General features: G+C 39.5%; 1 protein-coding gene across 1 annotated transcript in view; it reads left to right on the top strand.

Moving 5' to 3' along the window:
- The window catches only part of FBXO36 (F-box protein 36), an 83,478-nt gene that overhangs the window by 9,126 nt on the left and 53,829 nt on the right, over positions 1-20,523 (top strand). The window lies entirely within an intron of this gene.

The raw sequence follows: 20,523 nt of genomic DNA, 5'->3' as shown, positions 1-20,523 counted from the left end.
TCACTAGCTCTGCCCACAGCTTCCACTGTGGCCTGCCGTGGGGAAGAAACCAACAGACCACTCAAGTTTGCAGCCCGCAGCTGCCTTGGGGTCTGGGGACACATCTGAGGCCTTTCTAACTGGTCAGAAACAGTCACTTAATTCTATGTGATTTCCTATATGTTGCACTCGCAGAGTATTTGGAAACTTCTCTAGATACAAACTGATTCATGTATGTCCTAACATAAAAGATTATTGAAGGATAGACTAAGAAATTGCTGGAAAAACATATGGGATTATGTGAAGATAGATTATATTAGGCCTACAGTCTACCAAAATCCCAACGTCTTTTTTTTTTTTTTTTTTCCACATGGATTGATTTCTAGCTCATCTTCCCTTATTCTGGACTAGTGTATTTTTTTTTTAATTTGGGTTCAAAACCAGTAGTTTACATTTATCTCTGTTATGTTTCATCTTATTATTTGATCTGTCATTCTAGATTATCTAGATCTTTTTAGTTTCTGATTTTTCCATCCAACATGCTATTTATATATTTACCTATCTATCTATACCAAACTATACATTAGACACGAATTTGGTAAAGATTCCTTCTGATTTCATCTAAATTATTGATTTAAAAGTGTAATAATAAGGCCAGGGACATAGCTCTTTGGAACACCAGCAGAGATCAGATTAATCTTAGTTCATTAAATACCATTCTTTGGAGCTGATCTTTAATTAGTTCTTTATCCCTCTTTTAGAGAACTTTCATCTCATCAATCAATCAGTTATTGAGCTGCTATGCGCCAGGCACTATTTCAGCCATTAGAGGTACATAAAGAATTACATACCTTTAAGGAGATATTCAATGAGGGGAACAAAAGGTAATCAAAAGGTATGCAGTTTGATTGCCCTTTAATCATAGGTTCAATTGTGGTCTAGATTGGTTGAACTAGTTCACAATGAATGCATTAATGTCAATGCCTTGCTGGTAGAGTTGTGACCTGATCCAACAATTCTGAAGAGCAGTTTGAAACCATGCCCAAAAGGCTCTAACCCTGTGCACAACCTATGATCCAGCAGTCTCACTACTGAACCTGTATCCCAAAGACATTATAATAAAGGAAAAAGGACCCACATATACAGAAATGTTTATGGCAGTTCTTTTCGTAATGGCAAGAACTGGAAACTGAATGGATGCCCATCAATTGGAGAATGGCTAGGTAAATTGTAGTATATAAATGTTATGGAATATTATTGTTCTGTAAGAGATGACCAGCAGGATGATTTCAGAGAGGCTTCCTTGCATGAACTGATGTTAAGTGAAGTGAGCAGAACCAAGAGATCATTGTATACAGCAACAGAACAAGACTATGTGATGATGAGTTGTGATGAACTTGGCTCTTCTCAACAATGTGATAGTAAGAGGCAATTCCAATAGACTTGGGATGGAAAATGTTATCCGCATCTAGAGAGAGAATTATGGAAACTGAGTGTAGATCAAAGCATAGTATTTTCACTTTTTTATTTTTTGTTTATTTTTCATTCTCATGGTTTTTTCCCCCCTTTTAATGTGATTTTTCTTGTACAGTATGACAAATATGTAAATATTTTTAATTGCACATATTCAATCCATCAAATTATTTGCTGTCTTGGAGAGAGGAGGGAGGGAAAAAGAAAAATTTGAAGCACAAAGTCTTACAAAAATAAATGTTCAAAATTGTCTTTATAAGTATTTGGGAAAATAAAATATTGAAAAATTTAATAACCAAACCAAAAAACAAACAAACAAACAATACATCAGTGTCCCAGTTTTCCTCACATCATCTCCAACATTTATCTCTTTCCTTTTTTTTTGATATTGGCCAATCTGATTGGTGTGCAGTGGTGCCTTAAGAACAGGAATTCTAAGAAGTGGCAATGAGGAAGGGAAGGCATTCTAAGAATGGAAAACAAATAGTGGGACAGCTTTAAGGCAGCTCATGGCTGGTCATACATGACTAAAGGTGGGAAGGCCTATTTGGCTAGAATGTAGAAGCTATAATGGGGCCGCAGAAGTGGGCTAGGGACAGATTACCAAGGGGCTTCCCAACAGAACTCCCCAGCAGGGACCCCATTCGAAGTTTGTAAGGAGAGTGATGGGATCATATGCTCAGTAAAGGAACGTCATGGTTTCAACTGGGCCAAAGATGGAGGGCAGGCCTGGGCAGGCCAGCCAATTATGCCATGGCAGTGCTCCGGCCAAGAAGGGGTGGGGGCAGGGGCAGCTGGGTGGTGCAGTGGATAGAGCACCAGAGCACCAGCCCTGAAGTCAGCAGGACCTGAGTTCAAATTTGCTCTCAAACACTTAACACATCCTAGCTGTGTGACCCTAGGCAAGTCACTTAACCTCAATTGCCTCAGCAAAAAAAAAAAGTGGGAGAGAGGGGCAGGCTTGGGCACCTGGGCCAGCTTGGGAAGGGGCAAAAGTGCTGGGGAAGAAGCCAAGGGAGCTGCCCGGGGTCTGTGGTACATCCAAGAGGGTGGTGGAAGAGCAAGGGCTGTCGGCCATCAGAGATCACCTTGTAGAGAGCCCTATCAGGTGGTCAGGGCCGAAGGGAGCTGCCCCAGGGGAAGGACCAAGACCTCGTCAGGAGGTGGCTGAGAGAGTAGGCAAGGGTCTGTCCATAGGTATGTTACAGGAAGACTGCGGAGGGGGAGGGTGGGGGGGAGAGGCCCTGCCTGAAGTTCAGTCGCCTCTGTTGTGTGAGCCTGGGCAAATCACTTAGCCCCAAGTGCCTCAGAGACAGAGAAAGAGAGATGGAGAGACACACAGACAGAGACAGAGAGAGATACACAGAGAGAGGAGGGAGGGCGAGATACAGAGAGAGAAATGGAAAGAGAGAAGGAGAAACGGGGAAAGACAGAGAGATGGAGAGATACAGAAAGACAAGAGACAGACACACAGAAAGACAGAGAGGGTGGGGGAGAGAGAGAGAGATGGAGAGAGAGACACATACAGAGAGAGAAGGGAGGGAGAGATACAGAAAGAAGGAGAGAGAGAGAGAGATGGAGGGACACATATCAGAGACAGAAGGATAGAGAGATGGATTGCTTTGGTAAATTTAATTGGGTTTATGCCAGGTATATTGAAAAAAAATTATTAATACATTAAGCACTTATTAAGCACTGTGTAAGTGCTGGTAATACCAAAAAAAGATGGAAACAGCCCCTGCCCTGGAGGAGCTCATGATACAATATAAGAGGAGACACAACATGCATATTGTGTGCAAAGAAAATATATAGAGGATAAAAGGGAGATAATCTCAGGAGAGCACAAGTCACTTAATCCTATTGCCTCATCAAAAACAAAAATAAACAGAAGAAATAGAAGGAAGAGGAAAAAGAGAAAGAAGGCAGTAGAACCTCGGGGGGATGGAAAAGCCTTCTTGCAGAACATGGAATTTTAGCTGATCCCTAAAAGAAACAGGAGACAGAAGTCAAATGCCCAAGTGGAACCATATCACTTTGTACAGGTCACCACCCTCTGAGAGCTCTTGAATCATCACAAGAATTTTGCCAAGAATCCAATTTAAGATTGGGGCACTTGGTATAAGAACACAACTTCTTCTCCCTTTGGAATATTAGGACTTTTTCCAGATCCATGTCATTTTTCTAGTCCTTTAGAGGTTTTTACCTTTCAAAAATAATTCATCATTCACCTTTGGAAGTTATTTCTGTACCTTGGAATAAAATTCAGCTGAGCCTCAGTATAATGACTTTGAGGACTTTTAGGGATATTATTGCTATTTTCTCATTTGTTGGATTTCAATCCCAATTAACAGATTTTCTTGCTTGGTTTATCTGAGAAATTTTCTCCTTTCTACCTCCTCAAAAACCTTCAATGGCTGCCTATTGTGCAATGAATTGAATAAAGTTTCCCTCTCTGCTCCCAGTCCAATCTGTTTTCCAGGCCTAACCTTATCCCAACACATGCATCGTATCTCCTAGACATACCAATATATCCCAAGAAAGATGCCTCTCAATCTTTGCCATGCTCTCCCTCAGTGGCAGCCTTTTCCCTGCAATCCCTTTCCTCTCTCCACTCTTGTCATTTCAATTCAGTAAGCTTTTATTATTTTCGTGCCAAATGCCATGAACTTTGTAAGTGCCAGAGATAAAAAGGATTTAAGAAAACAAACAAAAATATCTCTTACCCCAGAGGCGCTCAGTGTTACCCATTCCCACAAACTACCTCATTTTGAAGTTAATCCTAATAAGCACATGATTGATCTTTCCCTCCCTCTCTCCCTCTCCTTACCTCTGTCTCTGATTTTCTCCCTTCTCTATGTGTGTCTCTGTGTGTGTGTGTCTGTCTCTCTCTTTATGTGTGTGTCTCTGTCCCTGTCTCTGTCTCTGTCTCTGTGTGTCTCTTTCCCTCCCCCACTTTGTTTTTCCCTCCCTTCCTTCCCACCCCAACCTGAATGATTTGCTCTCTAAATAGGAGCCGACTCCCTCTAGAGACCTTGTATATACAAGGTGAAAATGTGCAGGGCAATTATTTTTGTGATAATGATATATTTTCTCCCCCTCTCCAAAAGCTAATTAACTTTGGCAGACAATCAGTGGGAAGTGTGCCATTGGAAGGCTCATGGTATTGGAAATGTTACCCTCTCAGGACCTCCCCTAGACCCCCTGGGAAGTGGTGGTCCTGTTTGATGGGGACTCACCCTGTGAATGAGAGTGGGAATTGGGGAAGTGAGCCATGGGAGGGCTCGCCCCATTATGGGCCCTCAATAATGGCCTTTAGACCAAGGCACTGAGAACAGAGAGAGAGCTTTTCAGACACTCACAGTAGCTCAGAGCCCCCAGTCAGGAAAATTCCTAACATCCATATTCTCTGCCCTGATTTAAATATTTAAGTGTGTGTGTGTGTGTGTGTGTGTGTGTGTGTTTTACATATATATATATATTTCTAGCTAATCTTTTGGGGGGAAAAGTTGTAGCAAAAATCAAGATATAGGAAACATTTGGGTTAAAGAGGAGAGAAGACAGCAACTAGAAGATTATATGATGATCAATTCTGATGGACGTGGCTCTTCTCAACAATGAGGTGATTCAGGCCAGTTCCAATAGACTCATGATGGAGAGAGCCATCTGCATCCAGAGAGAGGATGTGGGGACTGAGTATGGACCATAACTTATTATTTTCACCTTTTTGTTATTGTTTGTTTGCTTGTTTTTTTTTCTTTTTCTTTTTCCTTTTTGATCTGATTTTTCTTGTGTGGCATGATAATTGTGAAAATATATATAGAGAAGGATTGCATTTTTTTTATTATTATAGCATTTTATTTACAGGTTATATACATGGGTAATTTTTCAGCACCGACAATTGCAAAACCTTTTGTTCCAACTTTTCCCCTCCTTCCCCTCACTTCCTCCCCCAGATGGCAGGTTGACCAATACATGTCAAATATGTTAAAGTATAAATTAAATACAATATAAGTATACATGTCCAAACAGTTATTTTGTTGTACAAAAAGAGTCGGATTTTGAAATAGTGTACAGTTAACCTGTGAAGGAAATCAAAAATGCAGGCAGACAAAAATAGAGGGATTGGGAATTCTATGTAGTGGTTCATACTCATTTCCAGAGTTTTTTCCCTGGGTATAGCTGGTTCGTTTCATTACTGCTCTATTGGAACTGATTTGGTTCATCTCATTGTTGAAGATGGCCACGCCCATCAGAATTGTCATCATATAGTATTGTTGTTGAAGTATATAATGATCTCCTGCTCCTGCTCATTTCACTCAACATCAGTTCATGTAAGTCTCTTCAGTCCTCTCTATATTCATCCCTATATTGGGGGTCAGGATTGGAGTTCAGGATGATCTGAGTTCAAATCTGCCTCTGACACTGAACAGCTGAGTGACATCAGGCAAGCCATTTAATCAGTCTGCCTTAGTTTCCTCAACTGTAAAATGGATATATTGACAGGACCTATTGACCTGGGTTGTTTTGAGGAGCAAATGAGAGAATATTTTTGTAAGGTGTTTAGCTCAGTGCCTGGCCCATAGTAGGTGTTTAATAAATGCTTGTTCTCTTTAGCACCATAGCTTCAGCTTGGGTTTCATTCTGCAGTTGACCACCGTTCCCACCTCTGGGATTATGGTGGCGATGACAATAATAAATGGCATTTATCCTATCGACTAAAGTTCATAGAGCAACTCCACGAGGAGAAATAGCCTGGAATGATTGGCGGTACCTACCTGAAAGCACTTTGTAAACGTCCCAGCCAGATAGGCGCAGGAAAGTGAATTGAGCCTTATTTCAAGAATGTCTTGAGAACTGTTCAACCACAGCCTAGTATCCTTGATCTTAAATAATGTGACTTTGTTTTGCTTTATTTGGGGGGAATCTCCAGGGGAAGAAGTCCTCCCTCTCAGTGCCATCAGTCCTCCCAGGCCCTTTTCCTGTTGCCGTTCCTAGTTTTCTACCCTAAGAGAAAGCTTCCTTCCTTTTGGGGATGTTCCTCTGCAGATCCCCGAGCAGAGGGAGTACTTTGTTATTTCCCTGCTGGGCCGGAGGTGACTGGTATGATCGTGTTCTCTGGTTCTCCATGAGTCAGATAAGGGAATGATCTTTTGGAAGAGACTCCCAAACTCCATTTTGCGATACCCATGTACGCCCCTACTTAAAGAAGGTTTCAGATAATAACAATTATCATTCCTTCTCATTTTCTCGAAGTTCCTGATGGAGTTTTTTAAGATATGGAAAGGAAGGATTCTGGTGCTGCTGCTCAGCATTCTGAAAAGATGTAGCCAGTGTCTGAGGGCATTACGTGGTATTCAAACCCATTCTCTCATCTGCAAAGTAAAGAAAGATGAAGAGATGACTGTCATTTCCCTCTATCACATTCTTGGCTCTTAGATTAGGAGAGCAGGACAGAGGAAGGAACGTTCGGAATCACAAAATCTAAGGCAAGTCCCAGTGAAGGGGAGCTGCATGATTGGGGCAAGCCATGGAGGCTCCTGGGGCCTGTTTTCTCCTGGGTCGATGAGAGTGTTGGGCTGGAGGACATCCAAGCCTTCATCTAGCTCTGAGAGGCTCTGCTTTGGTCATTCATTCATTATGCTTCTCCTGGAGGACATAAAAAGGTGACAGACAATCCTTGGCCTCGTGGAGCTTGTGGCCTAGTTGGGGAATAAGGCATAAAATGCAGATCACGATAAAATACAATCTAAGAGCATCAGAGAGGAGCAAAACAGAATGCTACAAGATCTGAAGAGAGGAGGAATTTCAGGGAGATGCTAATTAAGAGAGAAGGGCCAACTCATGCCAGAATAACCCTGATGGAACTAGAATATAAGCTCTTTGAGGGCAGGAGCTCTTTTCTTTCTGCTTAGCATACAGTAGGTGCTTCATGAATACTCGATGCCAGGAGGTCAAACAAAGGTTAGAGAACATTTGATACTCATTTACTCTTGAGGGGCAACTAGATGGCACAGTGGATAGAGTATTGGATTTGGAGTTAGGAAGACCTTTCTTACATGAACTGATGCTAAGTGAAATGAGCAGAACCAGGAGATCATTATATACCTCAACAACGATACTGTTTGAGGATGTATTCTGATGGAAGTGGATCTCTTCGATAAAGAGAGCTAATTCATAGGAAGAACTGAGTTCAAATTCCCCATTAGATACTGACTAGCTGTATTATCCCGGGGAAGTCACTTACCTCTCCCAATCTGCCTTTTCTTTATCTGTACAGTTGTATAATAAAAGTACCTCCCTCCTATGGTTGTTTTGAGGACCAAATGAGATAGCATATGTAAAGTGCTTTGCAAATCTTAAAATACTATTCATTATCATTATTATTATTATTATTATTATTATTATTATGAAAGCTGGAGAGATGTGGGCTCAGCTAAATGATAACACAATTAGATGGATTCAGAATTGGTTCAATAACCAAACCCAAAGAAGAATTGTTAATGGTTTGAAGTCAGCTTGGAAAGAAATGTACCCTGGGGATTTGTGGTCCTATGTAATGTAATATTTTTTTTAATCAGTGATATAACCAGAGGCATAGATGTTAGGTTTATTAGATTTGCTGATGAAACTAATCTGAGAGGTAGAGCCAAGCAATTGGACAACAAGGTCAGAGTTCTAAAAAAAGATCTCCACATCTTAGACCAAATCAAATCATATGAAAATGTTTTCAGCCAGAATTGTGATTTCATTTGTGTAGAGAACTCATGATGAACACATTTCTTCCCTGTAGGTAGATAGGCACGTATCTCTGCTATTTATGATGTTAGAGGGGGGGAAAAATGGGAGAAAAAGGAAAATAAAAAATGGACAAAATCTGCACCAAGCTGATGGGGTAAAAAAAAAAAGAGAGAGAGAAAACACTGGGCTGTTCAGTCCTTGATTGTTTCTATTCTCTCTGAAAAAGAAAAAACTGTTAACTCTGGAAATGACAAAACTAAAATGGCGAACCAGGAGGGAACGCCAAGACAAGTAAATGGAAGGAAGACATCTCCTCAATGCTCTGGAAAGATTCTCATCACCTGATCCAGGTGAAGATCGTCTCTGAGACTTAAGAGACCCACAAGATAGGACTGCTGAGGTACCTTCCATAGTACCTGAAAGATCCTGGAAAACAGGATTGGAGAAGAGCAGATATCCCAATTTTACTTAAAAAAAAAATAAAGCAGAGAACAGAGTCTGAAAATCACAGGCCAGTGCATGGGAAAACTAAAATTAATCATGAAAGAAATGACAGCTAGACAGCGACATGAGGCAACAGATTGCTGAGGGTCAGCCCTGGATGGCAGGCCCTGGGAAACTTTGGTGATGGGCAGGAGGGGAGGGGAGGAGCCATAAACAGAGCTTACCTAGACCTCCAGGGACAGTCTCTCACCCTTGGGAGACAGAGAGAGGCCAGATGGAAGGCGAGATCCTGCCCATCGCTGACACATGCCATCCATGCAGACTGAAGGAAGGAGGCTGGATGTTGTCAACCCATTTTATGGATGAGAAAGTGGAGGCTCAGAAGATTCTTCAGGGACTTGATGACTGTGGTCTCAGAGCTAGTAAGGACTGGCAGCAGAGTTCAAGCCCGGCTCTTCGTGACTCTCACCCGGGTTGCTTCTCTCCCTGCTGCAATTGTCTCACAAAAGCCCCAGTCCTGATTTCCTGGGAGAATTTACCAGAAACTCCAGTTCTGGATCTGATATAAATGAAAGGCCTTTGGAAGGACCCAGTGCTGAATCCAGTGGGGCAGGCCCTCCCCTCCTAGGCCTTCCCCTCCATGACCTGGTCTGCCTGGCATTCTCTACAGGGGTCCTCTCACCCTGATCAGAGGCCTTTCTGGGCCCCTCTGCCTTTCAGCAAATGAGCTAATAAGGCCCCCCACATTACAGACAGCACAAGAGCTCATGGGGGCCCTAGTCAGTTTCTAAAATTATTATTGCGCTGAGCTTAACAAACAACAAATAAAATAACACATACAAAGTAGAGCTGCTATTGAGAATGGTATGTGAAGCAGCAAATGTCCGTCCCAGCTTGCTTTGCTTTTAAGTATTTAATAAAAAAGGGAAGGAAAGAAGCATTTTTACCTGCAGTGTGTCTGACTAGGCACCAGGTGCTTTACAGTGACTGTCTCTTGCTCCTCACAAATCACCCTAGGATGTAGGTGGTATTCTTATTCCAATTGTACAGTTGGGAAAACAGGCAAACAAGAGCTTAAGTGACTTGCCCATCCTCAGAACTTGTGTCTAAAGCTGGATTTAAGCCAGGACCTCCCCTGTATGCCCAGTAGCTCCATAAATTACGGTATTATTGTCAAAGATGTTTTCTTTATCTTCCTTTCTTTCCAAACTTCCTTCAGTCTGCTTCTGTGTATTTTTACATGCTTTTAATATCTTTCTTCCTTTTTTGTTTTCCTTTTGTTTTTTTTTTCTTTTTTAACAATACAATTGCTAGCCCTATTGTTTGCCCCCAATTGGGGGGGGGGGAGGGAAGCAAAAAGGAAAAACAAACCCCTTGTAACAAAGGTAGTCAAACAAAACAAACCCAAACATTGTTTCTAAAAGTAAATGCCTTATTTGCACTTGTTGGGACCATCTGCTTTCTGTCAGAGGTAAGGGGCATGAATATTCCATCTTATTCTTGATGTATTTAGTCATTCCCCAATAGGTGACCAAAACTTTTTCTTTCTAGCTCTTTTCTAAAACAGATCTATTGTAAATATATTTGTAAATACCGGCCTTTACTTTCTTCCTTTGATCTTTTTTTGGGGAGGTGTAAACCTGGTAGTGGTATTGTTAAATCAAAAGGCACCACAGTTCCCAGTGCTTTTGGAGTACAGTTCCCCATGACTTTCCAGAATGGATGGACTAATTCACAGCTTTGACCAGCAGTCCATTAACTTGCCTGCCTTGCCATAATCCCCTCCAGTAATTATTTTCATCTCATTGTCTTTGCTGATCTAATGAGAACAAAAGAGAGCATTTCTCTGATTATTAGTGATTTGGAGCATTTGTTGTTTTTTTTGTTTTTGTTTTTGTTTTTGGTGTGTTTTTGAAATACCCCAGATATTAATTTTTCTCTTTTAGATCTTTTGCCATACTTTCTATACCCTTATTTTGCCTTTCTCTGTTTTTTTGTTTTGTTTTGTTTTTATAGGAGCCGGTGGCTCATAATCTTCCACTTCTTTCCCACAATTTTAATTCCCTTCCCAGCCATGCTTTCTACCAAACCTTAAAGAACTTAACCTTAAATCCTACCCTGAATTCCATGGTGTGGGTGGTTGACTCAGTCACCACTCCACTGCCTGCCTTCATTCTGCTTCCTTTTTCCATCCTTTCTAATAGTGAAGCCATAATCAAGCCAAATCTGCCACTGATCCTGATGAAGACAGGTCTACCCTCACCCTTTGCCTTCACATATATTGCAATATCCCTTCCCCCTTTTCATGGCATCAGGACAATTAACCCCTGTGTCTGTTTCTCTCTCACACACCATTTCTCTTAAATGGTCTTTAAAAAAAATTATTATTATAGCTTTTTATTGACAGAACATATGCATGGCTAATTTTTCAATATTGTTCCTTGTAATTACTTCTCTTCCAACTTTTTCCTTCCCTCCCTCCACCCCCTCCCCTAGATGGCAGGCAGTCTCATACATGTTAAATATGTTAAAGTATATCTTAAATACAACATGTGTACATATTTATACAGTTCTCTTATTGCACAAGAAAAATCGGATTTAGAAAGGTAAAAATAACTGGGAAGAAAAACAAAAATGCAAGCCTTAAATGGTCTTAAATGGTCTCTTCATGGCTTTCTTTGCCTGCTTTTCATGTTAGATATCTCACATTTCTTGTTTTTCATTCTTTTGATTTTGTTTTAATTTTCCTCCCTGTCCCCTAGAGTTATTGATTTCTATTTAGCCTATTCTGGTTTTCAGGCAATCCATTTCTTGAAAAGAATTGATCACTTTCTCTTTTAAACTATTTATTCATCTTCCAGTTCCTTCCTCAAGAGCTTTTATTTCATTATTTATCTCTTATGTAATTTCTTCTAAGCATTCATGTAGACATTGTAGAAAATCCTTTTTTTCCCCTCTTCCCCTATGGGTCTCTCTTGGTTATGGTTATAGAGTTAACTCTGGCCCTCTTTGGGACTGGGAAGGTGGGGAGGAGGAATCTCCAGATCTACAATTTTTTTTTTCCACTGACTGGTACCTTCTTTGGCTTCCTGATCCCATCAGCTTTATTTCTGAATTGGCGCTGAGTGCCTGAGCTGGGTCTCACCACTTGATCTCTGCATTTTGGGCTCTGCTTGGTCTCCCTGTAGGTCACCTCAGTTTCTGTGCTGATCTCTATCTCCAAGGGTTCTTCAATGCTGGATTTTTAAAGTTCAGTAAACGGGATCTTCAGGATCCATTTGACACTTGAGAACTGTGTCAGGGAGCTTGGAGCCCCCAAGGGACTGGACTGCCCACTGCCCGAAGCTTCCAAGGTCTAATTTCCAGTGATCTTGGAGCTTCCTCACAGGAATCCTACACTTTTACTTCACATATACAAGAGTCTCTGGGTAGGTTCTCCCCTCACTGAGTGGACACTGAGTGGCATCCAGAGCTGACACTGACCTTGTGGACAGTTCCTTTTCCTTTTGGCTATGGGTTCCTGGCAGTTCGGAAAGGATGGGGTAGGGAGAGGGTAGAAATCACTACAGTCTCAACTGGCTTTCTTTTTCTTTAAAAAAAAATTAATGTATCAATTTATTTAAATTTAAATGCAAAATAAGAAAAAAACAAAAAACATTGTGTGCCCATCAGAACATTGGGGAGGATTTTAAAATATATAACAATAAATTTTCGTTTCAAGAAAGCACATATGATAATAGAAAACATTCACAACTGTCCATCTTTGCTTTCTTGTAGGTTTTCTTTTGTTCTCTTCTGTGCACTTTTTCTTAAATTCTTTTTTTCCCTTTTCCTCCCACTCACTTCCTCTAAGCAGGTTGCAGTTAAGCATGGATATATTTATGAATGCATACACACATATGCATTCACATATACATATATACATAGAGCACACATATATTCATATGCACATACATATACATACACATACATCTTTTATATGGCTGACCTACAGTGTAGATTTCTCTCTTGATGGACTTTTTTTTAAGTATGATTTTGTCTGAGATCAATGATTATTACCCCTACTTTTTTTCCTAATAAATTCCACTCCTGATCATTGTTATTGTTTGTGTAGATTTCCTATTTCCTATCCTTGCTACCTCTTCTACTTTTATCTGATAACTTGCCTTGCTACTATTTAACCTCCCTACCTCTTCTCCCCCACTCCAAGGATCCCTCCTTTATCTTCTCCCCCCACCCATCTTTTTCCCATTCCCATTAATCTACATATTTTATCCCACTCCCATTTAGATTTTGGAAGTGCTAAACCCTCCTTGGTGGGTGTATGTACATGTGTGTATGTGTGTATATGTATTTTTCCCTCTTTAATCCATTCTCAACGTGAGTGGGTTTTACCCACTTCCTCCCCCATCTAATTCTGTGACTCTATTTGTTTTCAAACCTCATTTGTATAGCATGATTACCATTTTTACCTTTTCCTAGACAGTTTTGCTTTTTAGAGTCACATCATACTTAGCTCTACCCAATTTTTCTTTTGAACTACACAATTGTTAATCACAATTTTAGACATATGGTTTAGTTTTCTACATATTAACATAAACAATTTGAGAAATTTTGTCATGAAATTTGTCTTTCATATTGGCTCTTATATGTTAAATTTTCTATTAAGTTCAGGTATATAATGAAATTGCTCCTTGTTTCCCCTAAAAGTCCTTTCTATCAGTACTTTTATCCATAGTGTGTTTTTAGCTCCTATTACAAGATGGTCAACAGCTTCTAGTCCATTGTTAAAACTTACTTTAAGTCTTACCCTTCTTTTTAGAAAAAGATTTTATTAAAGGTCATACAGAATATAGTTTCTTTACATAATTAGGAATTAATGATTTAATTAACCAAGTGGACACAAAAAAGCAGAATGGCAATGTTGGAAGGGTATTGTTGGTGGAGCAGTGAATAGGTCCAACCATTCTGGAAAGCATTTTGGGCTTGTGACCAAAAAGTCATTAAACTTGTATACCTTTGACACAGCAAATCCATTACTAGGCCTTTGCCTCCCCAGAGATCAAAGAAAGAAGGCAAATTGTAAATTCTTTGGCAATTAGCCTATAGGGATCTTTCCATCCATATTCTAGAGGAGAGGTGCAGTAGGACATCCAGAGTATCTCAAATGAGCGGGTTGGCCACAGGGATGCTCCAGTCAGGATGAGCTGCCTCTGCATCTTCCTTTTGGGTTGTTCCCTTTTAGATCAGGCCTTTTGGTGGCACTTAACTGTTGAATTGATAGGGATTAGATCTAGACCTGTGATTTAACTGGTAAAAGGAATTCTCAGATGAGGAAATTTATTAATGAATGCATCTTGGCAGGTTGGTAAGTTAACATCTCTTCGAGTTGTAGACTTAGAGAATCGCCTAGACCAATGAGAAGTTGTGACAAGTTATTAACTATAATACACCATCGATGGTCTGAACAATGCAAAATACAGTGGGACTGTTATTTCCTCAGTTGTTGATGTCACAACTCTATTACAATTACCTAAATTTACCCACCTTTCATTTATATTAAACTTGCAAAGGATTAACAACTATATGAAGGATTGTTCCAAATCACTAATGACAAAAAGTATGAATTAAAATAATTTAAAAGACATGACCATATGACACAGGACTGGATATTTCCTTGGGTCTCTGCTAACTCTCCAAATATATACACACATACACACACACACACACACACACACACACACACACACACACATATATATATATGTAGAGAGAGAGAGAGAGAGATTATTTGCCAGAGAATTTCCTCAAGCCAATACACCAAAAAAAAAAAAAAAAAAAAAGATAATGACCTTACAAATTAATAGTACACGACTCTCAATTTTAGTCATCACTCAATACCAATACTCCACCAGCCTCAACAAATGACCTGACCTACCATTTTGTGCTCTGGGATACAATCAGCAACTTTACTAGAGAGCTTGATAATCCTTCGCCTGGGATAGCCTCACTCACCTGGAGTAGTGCTTTAGGTTAGGGAACTTCAGCATGACAGAAACTGTCAGAAACACATCATATACCTTCTCCCAAACTTGCAAAAATAAACACTGATTCAGCCCAATCAGAAAATTAAAGATCAGAAGGAACTGTACTAGAGGCTAGCATCTGGGACTGTACCAGCTCTAAAGAAGAAGGGATGATCAAGCAGCTTGAACAGAACTTAAGTGGGTCAAAAGTTTTCTGGGGCAGATAAAAGTGAATCTCTCTGGTGTCAGGGGTGCTTCTAAGGTTCATCCTGGAAGGTAAATCAAGCATCCAAGAGGAAAGAGCCAGAAAGTGAGTGACAGAGGAACATAAGGGGAAAAAATACCCTAAAATCAACAAAAACCTCAAGAGGAAAAAATTTTAGTTTAAAACCTAGTGCATGTGTGGATAAACCAACAAGGAAGACATTAAAATAAGAAGAGAAGATAAATGAACTGCATGTGTATCTAACTGAATATAGAGACAAGACAAAATTGAACCAACTGATGAAATAATCCTATCAAGCATGGAAAGCATGGAAACACAGTCAAAATATTCCTGAATGGGTCAAGGGACAAATCAGAACCTTGAAAAAAGAATTTAGATGAGAACCAATGACAGAATATATAGTCTGCACAGCCAAACTAATTATCTCAATGGAAAAACCTTGAATCCATAGTCTCTGCAAAGAAATGGATAAGAGAAAAATAGAATGGGAATAAAAATATCCAAAGCGAAGGACATTCTGGAAGAAAAAAAGCAAAAAGCAATAATGTTAAAAGAATACATGATCTCTCTATATTAAAAAACAACAACAACAGCACATCACTCACTAAGACAGGCTGCATGGAGACTATTTAGGGATCATAGGCCTCTCAGAAGAATACAGGTCAAAAAACTTGAACATCATAATGCAAGAAATAATATGAGAAAACTGCACAGAATTTCTGAAAACAGAAAACAAAAAAACTGAGGTTTTATCATGTACCCATTACTCAAGTTGATAAAGATAACCAAAGATGGAATTAGGCAATGTTGGGAGTTTTTGCAGTAAGAGAAACATAATTTCACTATTAGTGGAGCTATGAATTGACCAGACCATTCTGGACAGAAATTTGGAATCATGCTAAAAATATATATATATAAATATATATATCTGTATCTATTGATTTAGAATTCTAAAGACTAAACACGTATCTCATAAGGATCATATACCACCAAATATTCATAGTAGCACTTTTTGTAGTGGTAAAGAATGGGAAACAAAAGCACAGTCAATTGATTGGGTCATTACCAAACCAATTGTGATACATAAATGTAATGGAATGTTATCGTAAAATAAAATAAGTATGAATAATCCAGTGAAAAACATGAAGACATATATGAACTGAGCTGATGCAGACTTAAGTAAGGAAAACCAGCAAAACAGTTTGTACTATGTAAATATGTTAATGGAAAACCCAAAAAAACAAAGACTGGTAACTAAATTTGTTCTCCCAAAGAATTGAAAACATGTACCTTATTCATTTCTTTGCAGAGGAGAGTACTAGTTTAGTGTAGAACATTGCAGATATTATCTGATTATGTTAATATTCATAGTGTCCTAAAAGTCCTGGATGTCCTTAAAGTCCTAAAAGTCTTAAAATGTTAAAGTTTAAATGGAGTTATTTAAAGTATTAAAGCTTCAGACTATGCTAAGATTTTTTGGAAACTGCTGGTTTTCCTGAACTGATTTTTTTCCTCTTTTTTAAACTTATTTTTTGTTACAAGGGGTGGCTTGCTTGATGGAAGAGGAATGTATTTGGAAATTAAAGTGATATCCTCTCAGATTGGCTAAGATGATAGAAAAAGATAATGATAAATGTTGAAAGGGATATGGGGAAACAGGAACACTAATGCATTGTTGGTGGGGTTGTAAACTGATCCAACCACTCTAGAGAGCAATTTGGAAATTTGCCCAAAGGGCTATAAAACTGGGCATACCCTTTGATCCAGCAGTGTCTCTATTGGACCTGTATCCCAAAGAGATAATAAAGGGGGGCGGGAAAAGACCCACATGTGTAAAAATGCTTGTAGCAGCCTTTTTTTATAGTGGAAAAAACTGGAAACTGAGTGGATGTCCATCAATTGGAGAATGGCTGGATAAATTATGGTATATGAATGTGATGGAATATTATTGTTCTATAAGAAACGACCAGCAGGATGATTTCAGAGAGACCTGGAGAGACTTAAATGAACTGATGCTAAGGGAAATGAGCAGAATCAGATCATTGTGCATGGCAACAGCAAGATTATGAGATGGATGTGGCTCTTCTCAACAATGCAGTGATTCAAGCCAATTCCAATAAACTTGGTACGGAAAGAACCATCTGTACCTGGAGAGAGAACGATGGAGATTGAATTTGGATCAAAGCATAGTATTTTCACCTTTTTATTATTGTTGTTGTTGTTTTTTGCTTGTTTTTTTCTTTCATCTTTTGATCTGATTTTTCTTGTGCAGCATGATGAATATGGAAATAATATTTAGAAAAATTTTAACTGTTCAATCTATATTGGGTTGCTTGCCGTCTATGGAAGAGGATGCAGGGAGGGAGGGAGAAAAATTTGGAACATATGTTTGGCAAAGATGAATGTTGAAAACTATCTTTGTGTATATTTGGAAAAATAAAAAGCTATTAAAATAAATTTTCAAAGAAAATTAAGGTGACATAAAATCAATGTTAATTAAACCATTTTAATAAATGAAAATACATTCAATTTGTAGTCAAAGCCTCTTAATTTTATTTACATGGTCCAAGTTTCCCTCCTTCTGTTACTTATACAATCACTTTTTGGAATACTAATTTTTTTCCTCCACATTTGCATTGGTTTCCACCTAGTTTTCCAACCTTTACCAAGCATTTTGAATCTCGATTATATGTTTCCTTTTGTATTAGTTCTTTATCATTCTAGGGAGGTGATAAAAACATTGCCTCTTTGATTAGATTTTAAACAAGCTTGAAGGTGGGATTAAAAATACTTGGCAGAAATTGTTAGCTCCATCTTCCTCAATCCTCACTCTCCTCAATAAGGTTTTCTTTGGAGCTTATGAAAGCTTCAGGGTCATCTTCATTGCCTTGGTGTTAGGTGCCAGGAACAGAACAGGTGTCAAAAGCAGTTTTAAAGCCCGAACCTAAATATCAAAGTCAGGTCGTCTGAGATAAGCTTAAGTACTTGGGGGCTTGGGTGTGTGTGGTGACCCTGAGGGGCTGTTTGAGTATAGCCACGTGGAATTGTTTGGGGCGGGGCAGGTGCAAGACCCCCTTCTCAATCCATCATCAGGTACAAAGAGAAAACATTTATTTAATCCCTGCAGGGAGAGGCCCGGACACACACCTAGGAAACATCATAACCGCCACCATGTGCTCCTGGAACCTGACCCGCTTCCCGACTGTCTAGGGTTTAAAAGGCAAAGGATTCGAGCCTTCTCATTGGATGGACTAAAAAGACGTAACCATCCTTGACCAGTGATCACTAATGCTGACTGCCTCCCACAGGTCATGTCATTTCCTTCAACTTCCTGGCTCTCAGGTCCAAGTTCATTCCCCCAGACAGTAAATGACCTCCTCAAGGTCTCAGTTCTGGAAACAGGGAACATGTGGTTCAACACTGAGAAGCACTTCATCCAATTAGTCCCATATAGAATGGTCCCCATTTTGATTAACAGAGGCAAACTCCTATTGATTAGCTCCAGGCTAGTGGGCTGTCTCTCCCAAAAGAACAAGATTCCCTTTAAGAAGGGAGAAGAGCTTCCTGTAGCTGTGTGAGAAATCTGTGTGTCTAGGAAGGTTTTATTTACTGTCCTATTCTGCTCTAATTAAAAGCTTTTCTATTAGATTTTTGGCTTCTGATCCATTCATAGAGAATATGCTGAATGGGAATGATTGACCAAAATACCCTACACTAAACTTGGGGTATGCAGACATGAGGACCCCATTGAGCAGAGGATGACAAGAAGAATGAGTAATTTCCCCGGTATATTCCAAAATTCATACAATCTTAGAGAAGCCACTGTCATTAATGATGCAAGAGTAGTCAGAGATATAGAAGAAATAAGAGAAAAAAAAGTGTGGTAGGATGAGAAATGTGACCTCCCTCTCCCCTGTCATTGACTAACATTCAGACAGCCCCCAGGCCGATGACCATTTGGTGGGGGGCCCCTCCTCCAGTATTTCTAGTATGGGGTGAGAAGAGTCTTGCCTGAGTCACCCCAAAAGTGTTTCTCCTAAACTCTGCCCATCACTCATCCCTTTACCCAACAGGGGGTGACATGGAGCCTCCGTCCTTATTCTGGGAGATTCTTGTCAATTCCAGTGAAAATCATAAATCCTAGCTTTGGAGAACGCAGGGGCCCTGGTCTAACCCCTCATCTGAAGGCACTAAGGGAGCTGCTCTTTGTATAGCTTAAAGGCTTCAAAAACCAGGCCCGAGGCTGTGGAAACTGATAATACATGAATTCTCTGACTCTGGGCAAGGTACTCATCCTTAAAATGGGGATAATAATAGCACTTACTTCCCAGGATTGTTGGATCAGATGTGAGCTATTTGGCAAAATCTATTTTATTGTTGTTATTATATTGTACCATATATATTATATAGTTGATATTTGTTGTCAGTCATATCTGACTTTGTCTCCCCTGTGGGGGATTTTCTTGGCAAAGATACCAGGATGGTTTGCCATTTCCTTCTCCAGCCCATTTTACAAATGGTTAAGCAGGGTTAGTGCCCAGGGTCCCACAGCTAGCAAGTGTCTACCGATGACTCCAGCCCCACCCAGCTGCCCGACACAGTTATGAGTAGGATCCCTGAGAAGCGATGGGTAGGGCTTATTTGTATATTTTACAATGCTGGTGCTGTGCTGGATTCTCCTCAAAAGGGAATTGATCCCTGATACTTGACACCAATGTCAAAAGGGATCTTAAAAACGATCTAGTCTAATGAGGTCAAACGTCAAATAGAAATGGGAATCTGTACTATAAAGATTCCCTGCAGACCCATATTGATTTGTCTTAATATGTTTGATTGCATTTTTATTTGTTTTTTTAAATATTTCCCAATGACATTTTAATCTTGTTGTGGAAGCCCTCGGGAGAGGTGGGGATTCTAGCCTATCATTCCACCCTCCCTTTTTATAGTTAATGATATTTAGGTGACTTGCTGGAGGGCCTACAATGATTAGTGCCTAGAGAATGCAAATAAAATGAATGAACATCTTAACAAAAAGGTTAAAACAATACATGAATGAATAGAAAAGTATTTACATTTCCACATATGAATTTATTTCAAAGAGAGTAACTTTAGTGGTTTTAAATCTTGTGACTTCCACAATTTGGGGAGAAATAGGTTTGATAAATAAGAAGTTTCTCTAAGAAGAATGAATATTGAATTTTAGCTAACTAGTTACTCAGCAGAGGCACTACTTGTAGTAGAAAGGCAGATTAGAAATTAAAAGCAACTCAGCAGTGTTCCTCTATCACCTTTTTTGGATAGCTGCGGCAGGTGTAGATATTTTAATGGCCAGATGTAACCTAAATCTTTCAGCCTATGAATAATTGGAAGACAGATGGCAGTCTCACTGGATAGCCCATTTTTATTCTCCTGTTTTGTCTCTCTCCTAGACAGCTAATCACCAGCACCACCCATTTGGAAAAAGAAAAGAAATTATTTATCCTCTAAAAGGTGGAGCTTTTAGTCTTTTGAGAATGCATTTTTACTTATGTAGGGGCATGTTTGTAGGAATGACTAATAAGTGCCAAAATCCAATAAGCTGGTTAATTCATTAATCCCTAAGTAGTAATTTTTAGTGAAAGAACTTTTAGCAATGTT

The sequence above is a fragment of the Antechinus flavipes genome, chromosome 3 (assembly GCF_016432865.1).
Source record: "Antechinus flavipes isolate AdamAnt ecotype Samford, QLD, Australia chromosome 3, AdamAnt_v2, whole genome shotgun sequence".
Taxonomy (NCBI): Eukaryota; Metazoa; Chordata; class Mammalia; order Dasyuromorphia; family Dasyuridae; genus Antechinus; species Antechinus flavipes.
This window is presented reverse-complemented; position numbering and strand designations above follow the sequence as displayed.